The 10,231-nt window shown below is 36.9% G+C and overlaps 1 protein-coding gene across 3 annotated transcripts in view; it reads right to left on the reverse strand.

Annotated features, from left to right (window-relative positions):
• The window catches only part of LOC107715324 (rho GTPase-activating protein 32-like), a 117,562-nt gene that overhangs the window by 96,268 nt on the left and 11,063 nt on the right, over positions 1-10,231 (reverse strand). The window lies entirely within an intron of this gene.

Genomic DNA, 10,231 nt, shown 5'->3' on the forward strand with positions numbered 1-10,231 from the left:
ACTCGTTCAAACAACACACAGGGCAAGCCGAAATGTTCTGAAGTGTGGTTACATTTCTAGGGCCATATGGTTTCTGCGAAAACGCGGACGGGATCGTGGAGTCCATTCATAAAAACGTAGTTTACTCTATAGCGCGGAATGCCACGGAATTCGTCACTTTTGGACGAATAAATCAAAAGTAGCCACTGCCACTTAATTCGAATCGCAATATGAACTATTGTCTGTGAATATTAAAATGCCAAAAGACGGTTTAAATATGAATCCTGCATGTTCCACTTGCCTCTGTATGTATGAATTGCGGAAACGCTATTTTTTTTTACTACACAAATACTGAAGCACGCGTGACGCTCACGGTGATTTTCGGCCTCTGCGTCTCACTATATGACGGCATGAACACAAACTTAATCTCCAGAGCTGCTGTGAGAGTCACTTCACAAGAATTTTACCGTTTCATTTGAGAAAACTAGCATCATCATACTGTATACACACAGAAACTTCATGGCAACCTGTCAAAATAAAATTATGGTTTAGCATGTAACAGAAATATATTACTCTTGTATTACTTCTGTACAGTATAATGTACATCTTTAAATGTTCCATTTTCTATCAAATGTAAATAAAACAATTAAATGATAAAAATAAATATTACGACCAGATTAATCACTTAATTGTAGAAAAAAATAATACAATTATTAGCTTATTAAAAACTGTTTTAAAGGAATATTCACGCAATTTTTCTTCCATGTATTGATTTCAACAGTAAACCTCGGTTTGTTTGCCAAAAAATAAAAGGGTATAATTTTCATTTGATTTAAAATAAATTTTTAATGCCTTCATTTGATTTTCAGAAAAATTAAAACAAGAATTTCTGGTGGGGAAAAAAAGAAAGAAAAAGTTTGTAGGGCCCTATTGTTCAAAATGTTGATTGTAATTACACAGAGTAAAGTACCGAAAAAAGGTACCGTTGGGTACCGGCACCGAAATTCAGGTACCGATACTGGTACCGTACCGGTTCAAATGTGAACAGTACCCAACCCTACTTCCAACCTGACGGGGTGTAATAGAAAGGGAAGTTGTTAGAGAAAACAGCAGGGGTTGCGGAGTCTTCTGGACAAATCCACATCTCAGTCAAGCCCAAGATACTAAGAGTAGACTGAGAAGCAGTGGTCAGAATGAAGTTTGTTGACAGCTGACTGACAATTCCAGAGACCCACATAAAATGACAGAGGTGCAGCAGAAGAGGTGCAGATAGGACGCAGCTTAGCAAGATTGCGTTGCCGTCTGTGTGTGATGTTAGAGCATTGTTGAGAGAGAAAAATACACTTACTTGAGATTATATTTTTTTTATATCTCTGAGATATATGACTGTATTCTTGAAAACAATTTTTTATTGCACTATTGAATAAAATATTAGTTAAGCTGGTGTGTGGTGGGCGTTCTGGCGCAATACGGCTGCTGTCGCATCATCCAGGTGGATGCTGCACATTGGTGGTGGTTGAGAAGATTAATGTAAAGTGCTTTGAGTACCCAGAAAAGCACTATATAAATGTAACGAATTAATAATTAATTAATTAAAACAACCTTTTATTGTACTATTGAATAAAATATTAGTTAATTATCAAAGAAAGAAAAAAATGATTTGAGTACCCAGAAAAGCGCTATATAAATGTAACGCATTAATAATTAATTAAATAAAACAATATTTTATTGTACTATTGAATAAAAAATTAATAGCCATAATATGGACTTTTGTAAATGCTGTGATACTGTGATGCTCAAATACTGTTATTTCCTTCTCACATTGCTAATTTCACCATTAACTCTTCACCTGAACAGTTTATGCTTTTGTATATTGTATCATTGTAATCCTTGACCATCAAAACATAAGGGTAGACATCACCTTTTCTGTGTTATCATGTTTGGTTCAGGAGATATAACACAAAATACATAATTTGGTTATGGCGGGCACGGAGCAGGATTCAGATTTTATTTATCACATGAGGAGAGTGAGTCGAGCTGCCTGACAAGAGTGAGGTAAGAAAGACAAGAAGATTGCAGAAGATTGTTTAGAAAGGAAATGCAAAGGCGCCTGTTTGGCAATATTTTAGATTTTGAAAAGCCTATTGACTGGAAGTTATTTTAAACATTTGTTTCTTATTTATTTGGTTTCACAGTGTTTGCTGATTACTTTATTTATACTTTGTGTATTTTATTTAATTGATTTTATTTTACATCAAGGTGTATATGCCGTGCCTCCAAGCTTTCTTATTCGTTTGCTAATAAACGTTCTATGTTTCTTATTTATTTGGTTCCACAGTGTTTGCTGATTTTCAGTTTTATATACCTATTTAAACTTTGTGTAGCCAAAGTAATTTGCTATTTTATTAGGCATATATAGGGTATTTTTATTCGTTTTGTTAATAAAAGTTCTATGAGTTTGACGTTGTTGTTGCTTGAATTGAATCAACGCCAAATTGCCGCTAATTTGTAAGTGAAAGTAAAATGTGCACGGCACTTTTACAAGCCATTTGAAAGTGAAGAAAAGAGGGAAACTCAAACGAACCAACAGTGATACCGGTATTACCGGTGTTGTCACACGTCGATTAACCGGTGGGAAAATTTCCTCACGTCACAATCCTACATATCACCTCAAATTTTGCACATTTCACCTGGACTAGTTGCATTAACAGACATTAGTTTATCAACATGATTAATGTTGTGACTCCACAGCAATTGAAAATGTGTGCAGTAAGATGGAGTGTAATGCATGTTTAATGCTTGATAAAAGCATTACAGGAATGACAAAATATGATAAAACTTCCTTGATAAGTTCTCTCAGACAAAACAAATCTATGTTCAGTAACTCATTTGGCTCATCCATAACCTTAAGCAAGATCCTTGTGTCCTTCTGTCTGACTATGACATTCACATTAGATAAAGGAACCTTGAGGATCCTGCATCAAACCATTCCACAGCTGCCCCCGCCATTTGACACTAAATCAATACCCCTGCACCCATGAGGAGAAATCTGATCTTCCCTTCTGCAGTCTCGAGGGCAGGAACATTACACCTGCCCATAATATCTAAATTCAACCTCTTCCAACCAGCCAATGGGCATGAAGCACAACCGTGAGTTTGTAAATAACATTCAGCCATTCCAACAGGAAAGAGAACCCAGCTGAAGACACAAACATGAACTCCACTTGACGCCTGTCAAAGAGTGAACTTACAGCTTACAACATCTTGGCATGAGCATGATTAAGTATGATTATAGTGAAGATGGTAGTTCTAAAGGGCCTCCCTATTTTACATGTCACTATGAAGAGCAGTTAAAGCATCTTCGGCAAATTAAAAGAGTCTTCTCACAGATCAATGTTTCAGCATTAACGATCATTAAGCATCAAATGTGCAGTTTTTAAGTAGGCTTGTCGAAATGATAACGTAATTGCTAAATCTTGTAAATATATGTTTTTCATATTCAAATAAAAGATATACATATACATAGAAGATCTACATATAGATTTACATATTTATATTACACACTAACTGGGTTCTTTTTATATCAGTGTGAATACTTATATTCAACCAACAACAACAAAGAAAATTTTTTTTGTATTTTAATGTATTATAAATTATACAAAACATATAGGCCTAGTTATTCTAACTTTTCATTTGTTTCAGAATTTTAAGTTAAGAACGATATTGTAACACTGTTCGTAGGTCGGGAAGAAGGAGACGGGAACCAGCGAACATTTAAACAAAACTTTAATAAAATAAACAAACACAAAATAGCGGGACAGCCGCTCCCGGACGACTGTCGCGCACAAACAAAACCAAAACACAAAATAAAATCCAGGCCTGGTCCTCTCTCGTCCAACACTGTCGTCACTCCTCCTTTTATGCTTCCGGAGCTCCTCCGTGGGACTCGAGACCGGTGAGTGGCGCAGGTGTCGTGCAATAGCATTTACTCCACCGGCCTTGCTCCGTTCCCACGGCTCTCGGCCCCGCCCGTCACAGATATTTACTCATGTTTGTTTCATTCCTAACTAGGGATATGCTGGTATCAAATTTTCATGTTGCGATTAATTGCTAATGCTTTTATCACGGTATGCGGTATTATCACGATATTGAAATTTAGTTTTTTTTTTAAGTGCTGTCATAATACAGTATAACAGGTTTAATAACATTTTTCTTATAACAAAAATAACTGAACATTTAAATGCAATAAAGCAATACAGAAAAATGTATAAAGTTAAAAGTTTTACACAGATTAAAGTGCAAAAGAACTATAAAGACCAATAGGTATCACTTTACAATAAGTGAAAGTGCGCTTTCATCCAGAGCGTCTCTCACATGTTCCGCCTTGTGCTTCTCGTCCGCGCTTGTTTACATCAGAGTGCGCACGCGTCTTTCACATAACATACAGCGTGTTGCGCATTTTGACCAGTTGATGGGAAAAGTATTCTTAAAATGCATTCAAAATTCGGAATAATTTGTAATATATAATTATTCACGGTATTTAGAAGTGCCCACGATAACAATATTGTGCATATTCATTACCGTGATATATCGCATTACCGAATACCAGCACAAGTCTATTCCTAACCACTGCCTAAATAAGTAACTATTTATGGTTTACAAACTATAACTATAATATTTTACAATTTCAAGTTTGAAACGACAAAACTGCATTTATTAGCATGTTTCGTTCTACAATACAAGCAAGCCAGTAAATCTTTTCCTAAAAGAAGATTCACTGCTTAAAAGCACAATGTGACTGTTTGATTGACAGGTTGTTTGACACATGGCTGAGGAAAGTCTGTGCCTCAGTAAGACAGCATAAGATATCGCACTGATATCAGAGGATAAATCTAAGATAAAAGGGGAACGCAGGCTGGTGACAGCACAGGGCGTTTTCTTACCACAGAACTGGCTATTACGCACACTAGAACCTGAGCACAGTTGACTCTGGAGACCTTGCAAACATCAAATTCCTTGTTCAAAGCACTGTTTTGAAAGATGACAGCTGGATGCCCTACTGAGGGAAGTTTGAACCACTGATAATGGTTTGAACATTCTGAAAAAGCAAATTCGCGACAAACTCTTCTATATAAATCAACATTTTTGTCCCAAACATAAAAAGCAACAGGACATGCTGTCAAACACATATCTATTTCTGCAATGTTGCTATGGTTAGCCCTGCCCTCCATGAACCTCACTGGTGCAAAATCCTGCTCCACATAACTATACATTAAACACAAAATATCTTGTGATCGGGTGAGCACATTGTACTGCAGTTTCACACAGTGATGTTGTAATGGAATTTGGCTATCTTTTTTTTCATAGTTATGACTATGACTCAGTATGCAGCGTTTCCCACACATAGACTTTACTTGGGTGGGCCGCCCAAGTATATTTGAAGAAACATTTTTGCTTTTATTATTTTTATCCTCTTATCCTTTTTTTAACCGCCCAAAATAATGAAACCATCCCCGATCGATTAACTAGTGGAAAATCCCCCCTTGCCCTACACGTTTCGTATCTGCTCGTTCTGTGTGCGCGAGAACTGTTTACTCCCGCTGACATTCCCACGTGCGCTGCAGAGACGCAGTGGATATTTCACAGACATAGACAGGGCTCGACAGTGTGGGCATTTCAGTCAATTTGGGACTAAAAATAGATTTAATTTAATCATAGTTAAACTAGGGCTGGACGATATGGCCAAAATTGATATCACGATATATTTATTAATTTCGGTCGATACGATATAATTCCGATATCGATATGAACACTATTTATCTGAAATAGAAATCTTTTGTAACATTATAAATGCCTTTATCATCACTTTTGATCAATTTTAAGCATCCTTGCTAAATAAAAGTATAATTTCTATAATTTCTTTCCCAAAAAAAATAATAAAAATTATACTGAATGGAATAGTGAATAATGTTACAAAAGCTTTTTATTTCAGATAAATGCTGATCTTGGATCTTTCTATTCATCAAAGAATCCTGAAAAAAAATGTACTCAACTGTTTACGTGCAGTGCTCATGTTTATTCAACGAAGTCAAAAGGCACAAATAAATCAATGTATGGGAAACTGGTAATGTATATCGAAATACCGGAAATGTGTTTAAAAATCATATCACCGTTATTGAAAAAAATTATATCGCGATACATATTGATATTGAATTATTGTCCAGCCCTAAGTTAAACTAATCATTGTAAACTACTGTAGTTTCTGGCTGGGATGCTTCCCAACAGGAAGAAAAGTCAAAGAACATTATTTGACACATATTACTCAATATATAGATTTTACTAGTATCAGTAAAATCTGTGTCCCATTCACTGAGACACTAGCAAGGAGAACTCTACCATTTAAATACTGTAACTTTGCATAATTTACAATGCATAATATGAGTATGTAATTAAATGTAACAGTAGCCTATGTAATTAAAATTAATTTGAAAATGAAATAAACAAAAATATTGTTAAAAATCACACATTATTTGTTATTTGTCACATGTAATAGACCATTTTTGTGCCATGGGTAATAAGAGGATTTTCCACCCGGCTACCACCGTAAGTATATTTCAAACCTGTGGGAAGCACAGGTATGTACCGCCAGCCTTTGAAAACAGGAACAATTTTATCCGAAACCCTGAAACGATCAGCCTGTGCTGACATTACGCTTATGAAAAAACTGAACAATTCCAAATCGCTGATTATGACTTCCCTTCCCCCATCATTTGAGCATGTTGATTCCTGAATAAAATTGTATTAGTTGCACTAAGATTTATGTTATTCATATTCCATCTCTATATTTACACAAGGTCCTGCTATGTTTGCTGTTACAAGCAAACACTTCCAAAAGCAGATTCTCATCTAGCATCAATAAATAAAGCCACAAGCCAAAATCACTGTTGTGAAAAGACTCCACAGGATCCAGAAACAAGCAATACAGATCCCGTGTAATCACTCTGAAATACTACACATTTATCTCCAGAAGCTGGAAAAGATAGTAGGTTTCAAAGCATCTGAGAGAGTGAACAAGCTGGCTTATTTCACTTGCTTGTTACACAAGTCACAAAGTCAATGTTCCTGACAAAATACCAGTGCTTTCCATTCTACTCCTTTGACCAGCAACATTTCTTCCCCTGTTTGAGTCTTTATGTCTTCGCTTGACCTTTAGTTGGCAGACATTTCTTGAGAAAGGATGTGATCAATTAAAAAAACCTGCCTTAGACATACAGTTCAAATATCTGACAGATAAAGCGGGAATTATCTTTGACACTAAATTTACAGCAGACTCTATGAAAGCTGTTGATTATAAATGTCTGATGAGCCAGTTCTTGACAGAAATGAACAGGAAGTCTTCTCTTTACGGAGTCAGTTTATGTCCCAGGTTATTATTTGTATCCAGAGCTATGCAGATCAAACTGAAATGCCCGCAGAGTCCAGGTGCGAGTCACGTCCAAGGACAGGTCATTGCTCATTAATTCAGCACTGCATCTGAGAGCTGACAAATCCCAGCATCTATACCTCCAAAAATAACTTTGCTTTGCAGATGGTTTGTCACAATCACTAGCCGCGTTTCCACTGTCGGGCCAAAAGCGGGCGTGCTAGTGCATGCCAGGGCCAGTCGTGTTTCCACTGTCATTTCCGGGGCTTGATCGTGCCTCGTCGGTGCTTCCTCTGGGCCAATGGCCCAGGTTTTTTGGCCCGACGAAAACCTTGGGCCAAAGCAGGCCAACTGGAGTTAGAGGAGTGGCTATGAACAAAGGCGGAGTTTCTCCGCGTCTGGAGAGCGTCAGCGCTGCAGATCATTTTATAAAGTTAACAGATAACACCAGCATCAAAGACTTTTAAAATAAGTTGAGCTCAAAACTCAGTTTCAGACAGCAGCGAGTGTTTCAAACTTCTGTTTGAGATCTAGTGTGGATTATGATCACCATACAAGGCAGAAAAAGCGATGCAAAAATATGCACGCTAGCCATTAACGTTACCATAGTAAACATGGTACGACCGCTTGAAGAAATCAGACGTCAGCTTCTCATTCTCTATCACAATCTTTTACCACTAAATAAAAACGTGGAGGAGTTAGCTCCGCGTACGTCATAAAAATATCATAATAATGGTTTTTGTTCGGGAGCTCCCTCTGCTATTCAGGTCGTATTTTTGATGGAAAAAATATAAAAATGATCATTCTTTCTAAATGTGATGTATACTGTGACTACAAATAAACAGAAACAGACTCGACTGAATAAGTAGGCTGTGTCCTCATTCTTTTGTGAAATAACGGTTCATACCGCTTTATTTCTGTGTGACTAATTTTCAATCCTGATAAATTAATTCATTATGATCAATGAATCACTTATTATTGTAAAACATCAATGCTTTTGGATTTAAATCTTTAACAAAACATGCAAACAAACGGCTGCTTTTATCATGTTCGTTTTGTGATCACGCTAGTTCCAGTGACTTTCTGATTAGTTTTCTGATAAATCTTCTCTTTGTTGGTGAAATGATGGGGTTGTGTGACGTTGTTCCTGAGCGGCGTGTAAAGGGCGGGTTTTAGTGAAGCACAGCGGAGCTTCTGGCCCGACGGTGGAAACGCATCATGATTTTGGGCACGGTGCTACAGGTCCGAGTCTATTAGCCCCTCCCGGCCCATTTAAATCACTGGCCCGACAGTGGAAAAGCGGCTACTATAGATAAAAAAAAACATCATAAATAAATCTGGTGATAAAAAATTTTTTTTTAAAAAGACGACAAAGATTTGCTTGCAACGGTAAGTCAGTAAGGCAATAAGAGTTCAAATGTGTTTTCAGGTTGACTGTGCAGCATGATAGAGATCAGAGCATCACTTGATAGAAGTCTCACAACACTTAGCCTACAAGAGACTTTTCTGTGACCTCCTCAGCGAGCAAGAAAAACACCACAAGATGGCATTGAGATAGGCCTACTTGAAGAAACAAACAGCTTTCAATCTCCAATGTACAACAAAATAAGCACATTTCACAGCCTTTGCCATTTCACAAAAGAATAACACAACTTGGAGTGGTGGGTGAGCATTCAAGTGAGGTTTGAGAAAGGCGTGGGACAAGAAAAACACAGAAAACAAACAAACAAAACAAAACAAAAAAAAGAGGTCACTACAAACCCTATCAATAAAGCTCTTGAGAAATGTCTAGAGGTCCTGCATCTATCAGGAACAGAATAAAATCAGTCTGATGCTCCTCACTCACCCCGGGCAGCTGGCTGGCAACAGACACGAACACTCAGGGCCAGAGTTAAGTGCCAGCATCTGATCAAAGAACCTATGGCAGCCTGTGGCATTAGGAAGCACTCCAGAAGGGAAGTAAACTTTACACAAGTGTACTTCAAAAGCAAAGAAAAGAGATGGCAAACAGCAAATAATTCTGCAATAAGTCAGTAGTTTGGTCTTGCCTTCATAATATAGCACAGTATGGCTGTGTTCCAAACCCTAGTGAGCTCCCTTGCTGTCTGCTGCCTACACTAGCAGCATCCGAACTAGCAACAAAATTGGAACTCTCTACATAGTTAGAAGTTAGCATGTTGCTAAGCTGGGATTCTGGGATATGTTACATGTATAGCACCTTCAAATTTGGACAAAACAAGTTATCTTGGAATAACATTCATGTCATAATTCCAAATAGACTATATTTGGTGTCAATATATCAGTGCAATAGTTTATAAAGCTTAAAACTGTCAAAGGAAGAATTCTAGCATGGAAAACCTGTCACTTTAAACCAGAGTGGACCGATGAGATTTTAACTGATGGCTGTTATTGCCTGAATGTGCATATGAATAATTAATACATTCAGTCTTTAATGATTAATTTATGAGTCTCAATCCATAGTATCACAGGTCTGTGCCCTCAGGTAGCAGTTCACTGCTACAGAATAGAAAGCCAATGGTTTATGCATATAGACATTTGTTTTGAAATTCAATTCAACAGTCTTGGGGAAAATTACAAGGGCTAATCAGCTTGATTAGAAAGAAAATGCATAACTTACCCAATGAAGAACTTACAAGCCTAATTTTGTTAAACAATGTTTTCAGAGTGAAGCAAGAAATATTTATAAAGAATAAGGGTGTTTTTAAAAGGCAACGTTAGATCAAGGACATAAAGGGCTTTCTGAGACAGCAGCCCAAAAAAAAACAAAAAAAAAACATTATATATATACATATATATATATATATATAT

The sequence above is a fragment of the Sinocyclocheilus rhinocerous genome, unplaced genomic scaffold, assembly GCF_001515625.1.
Source record: "Sinocyclocheilus rhinocerous isolate Xijiao unplaced genomic scaffold, SAMN03320098_v1.1 scaffold299, whole genome shotgun sequence".
Taxonomy (NCBI): domain Eukaryota; kingdom Metazoa; phylum Chordata; class Actinopteri; order Cypriniformes; family Cyprinidae; genus Sinocyclocheilus; species Sinocyclocheilus rhinocerous.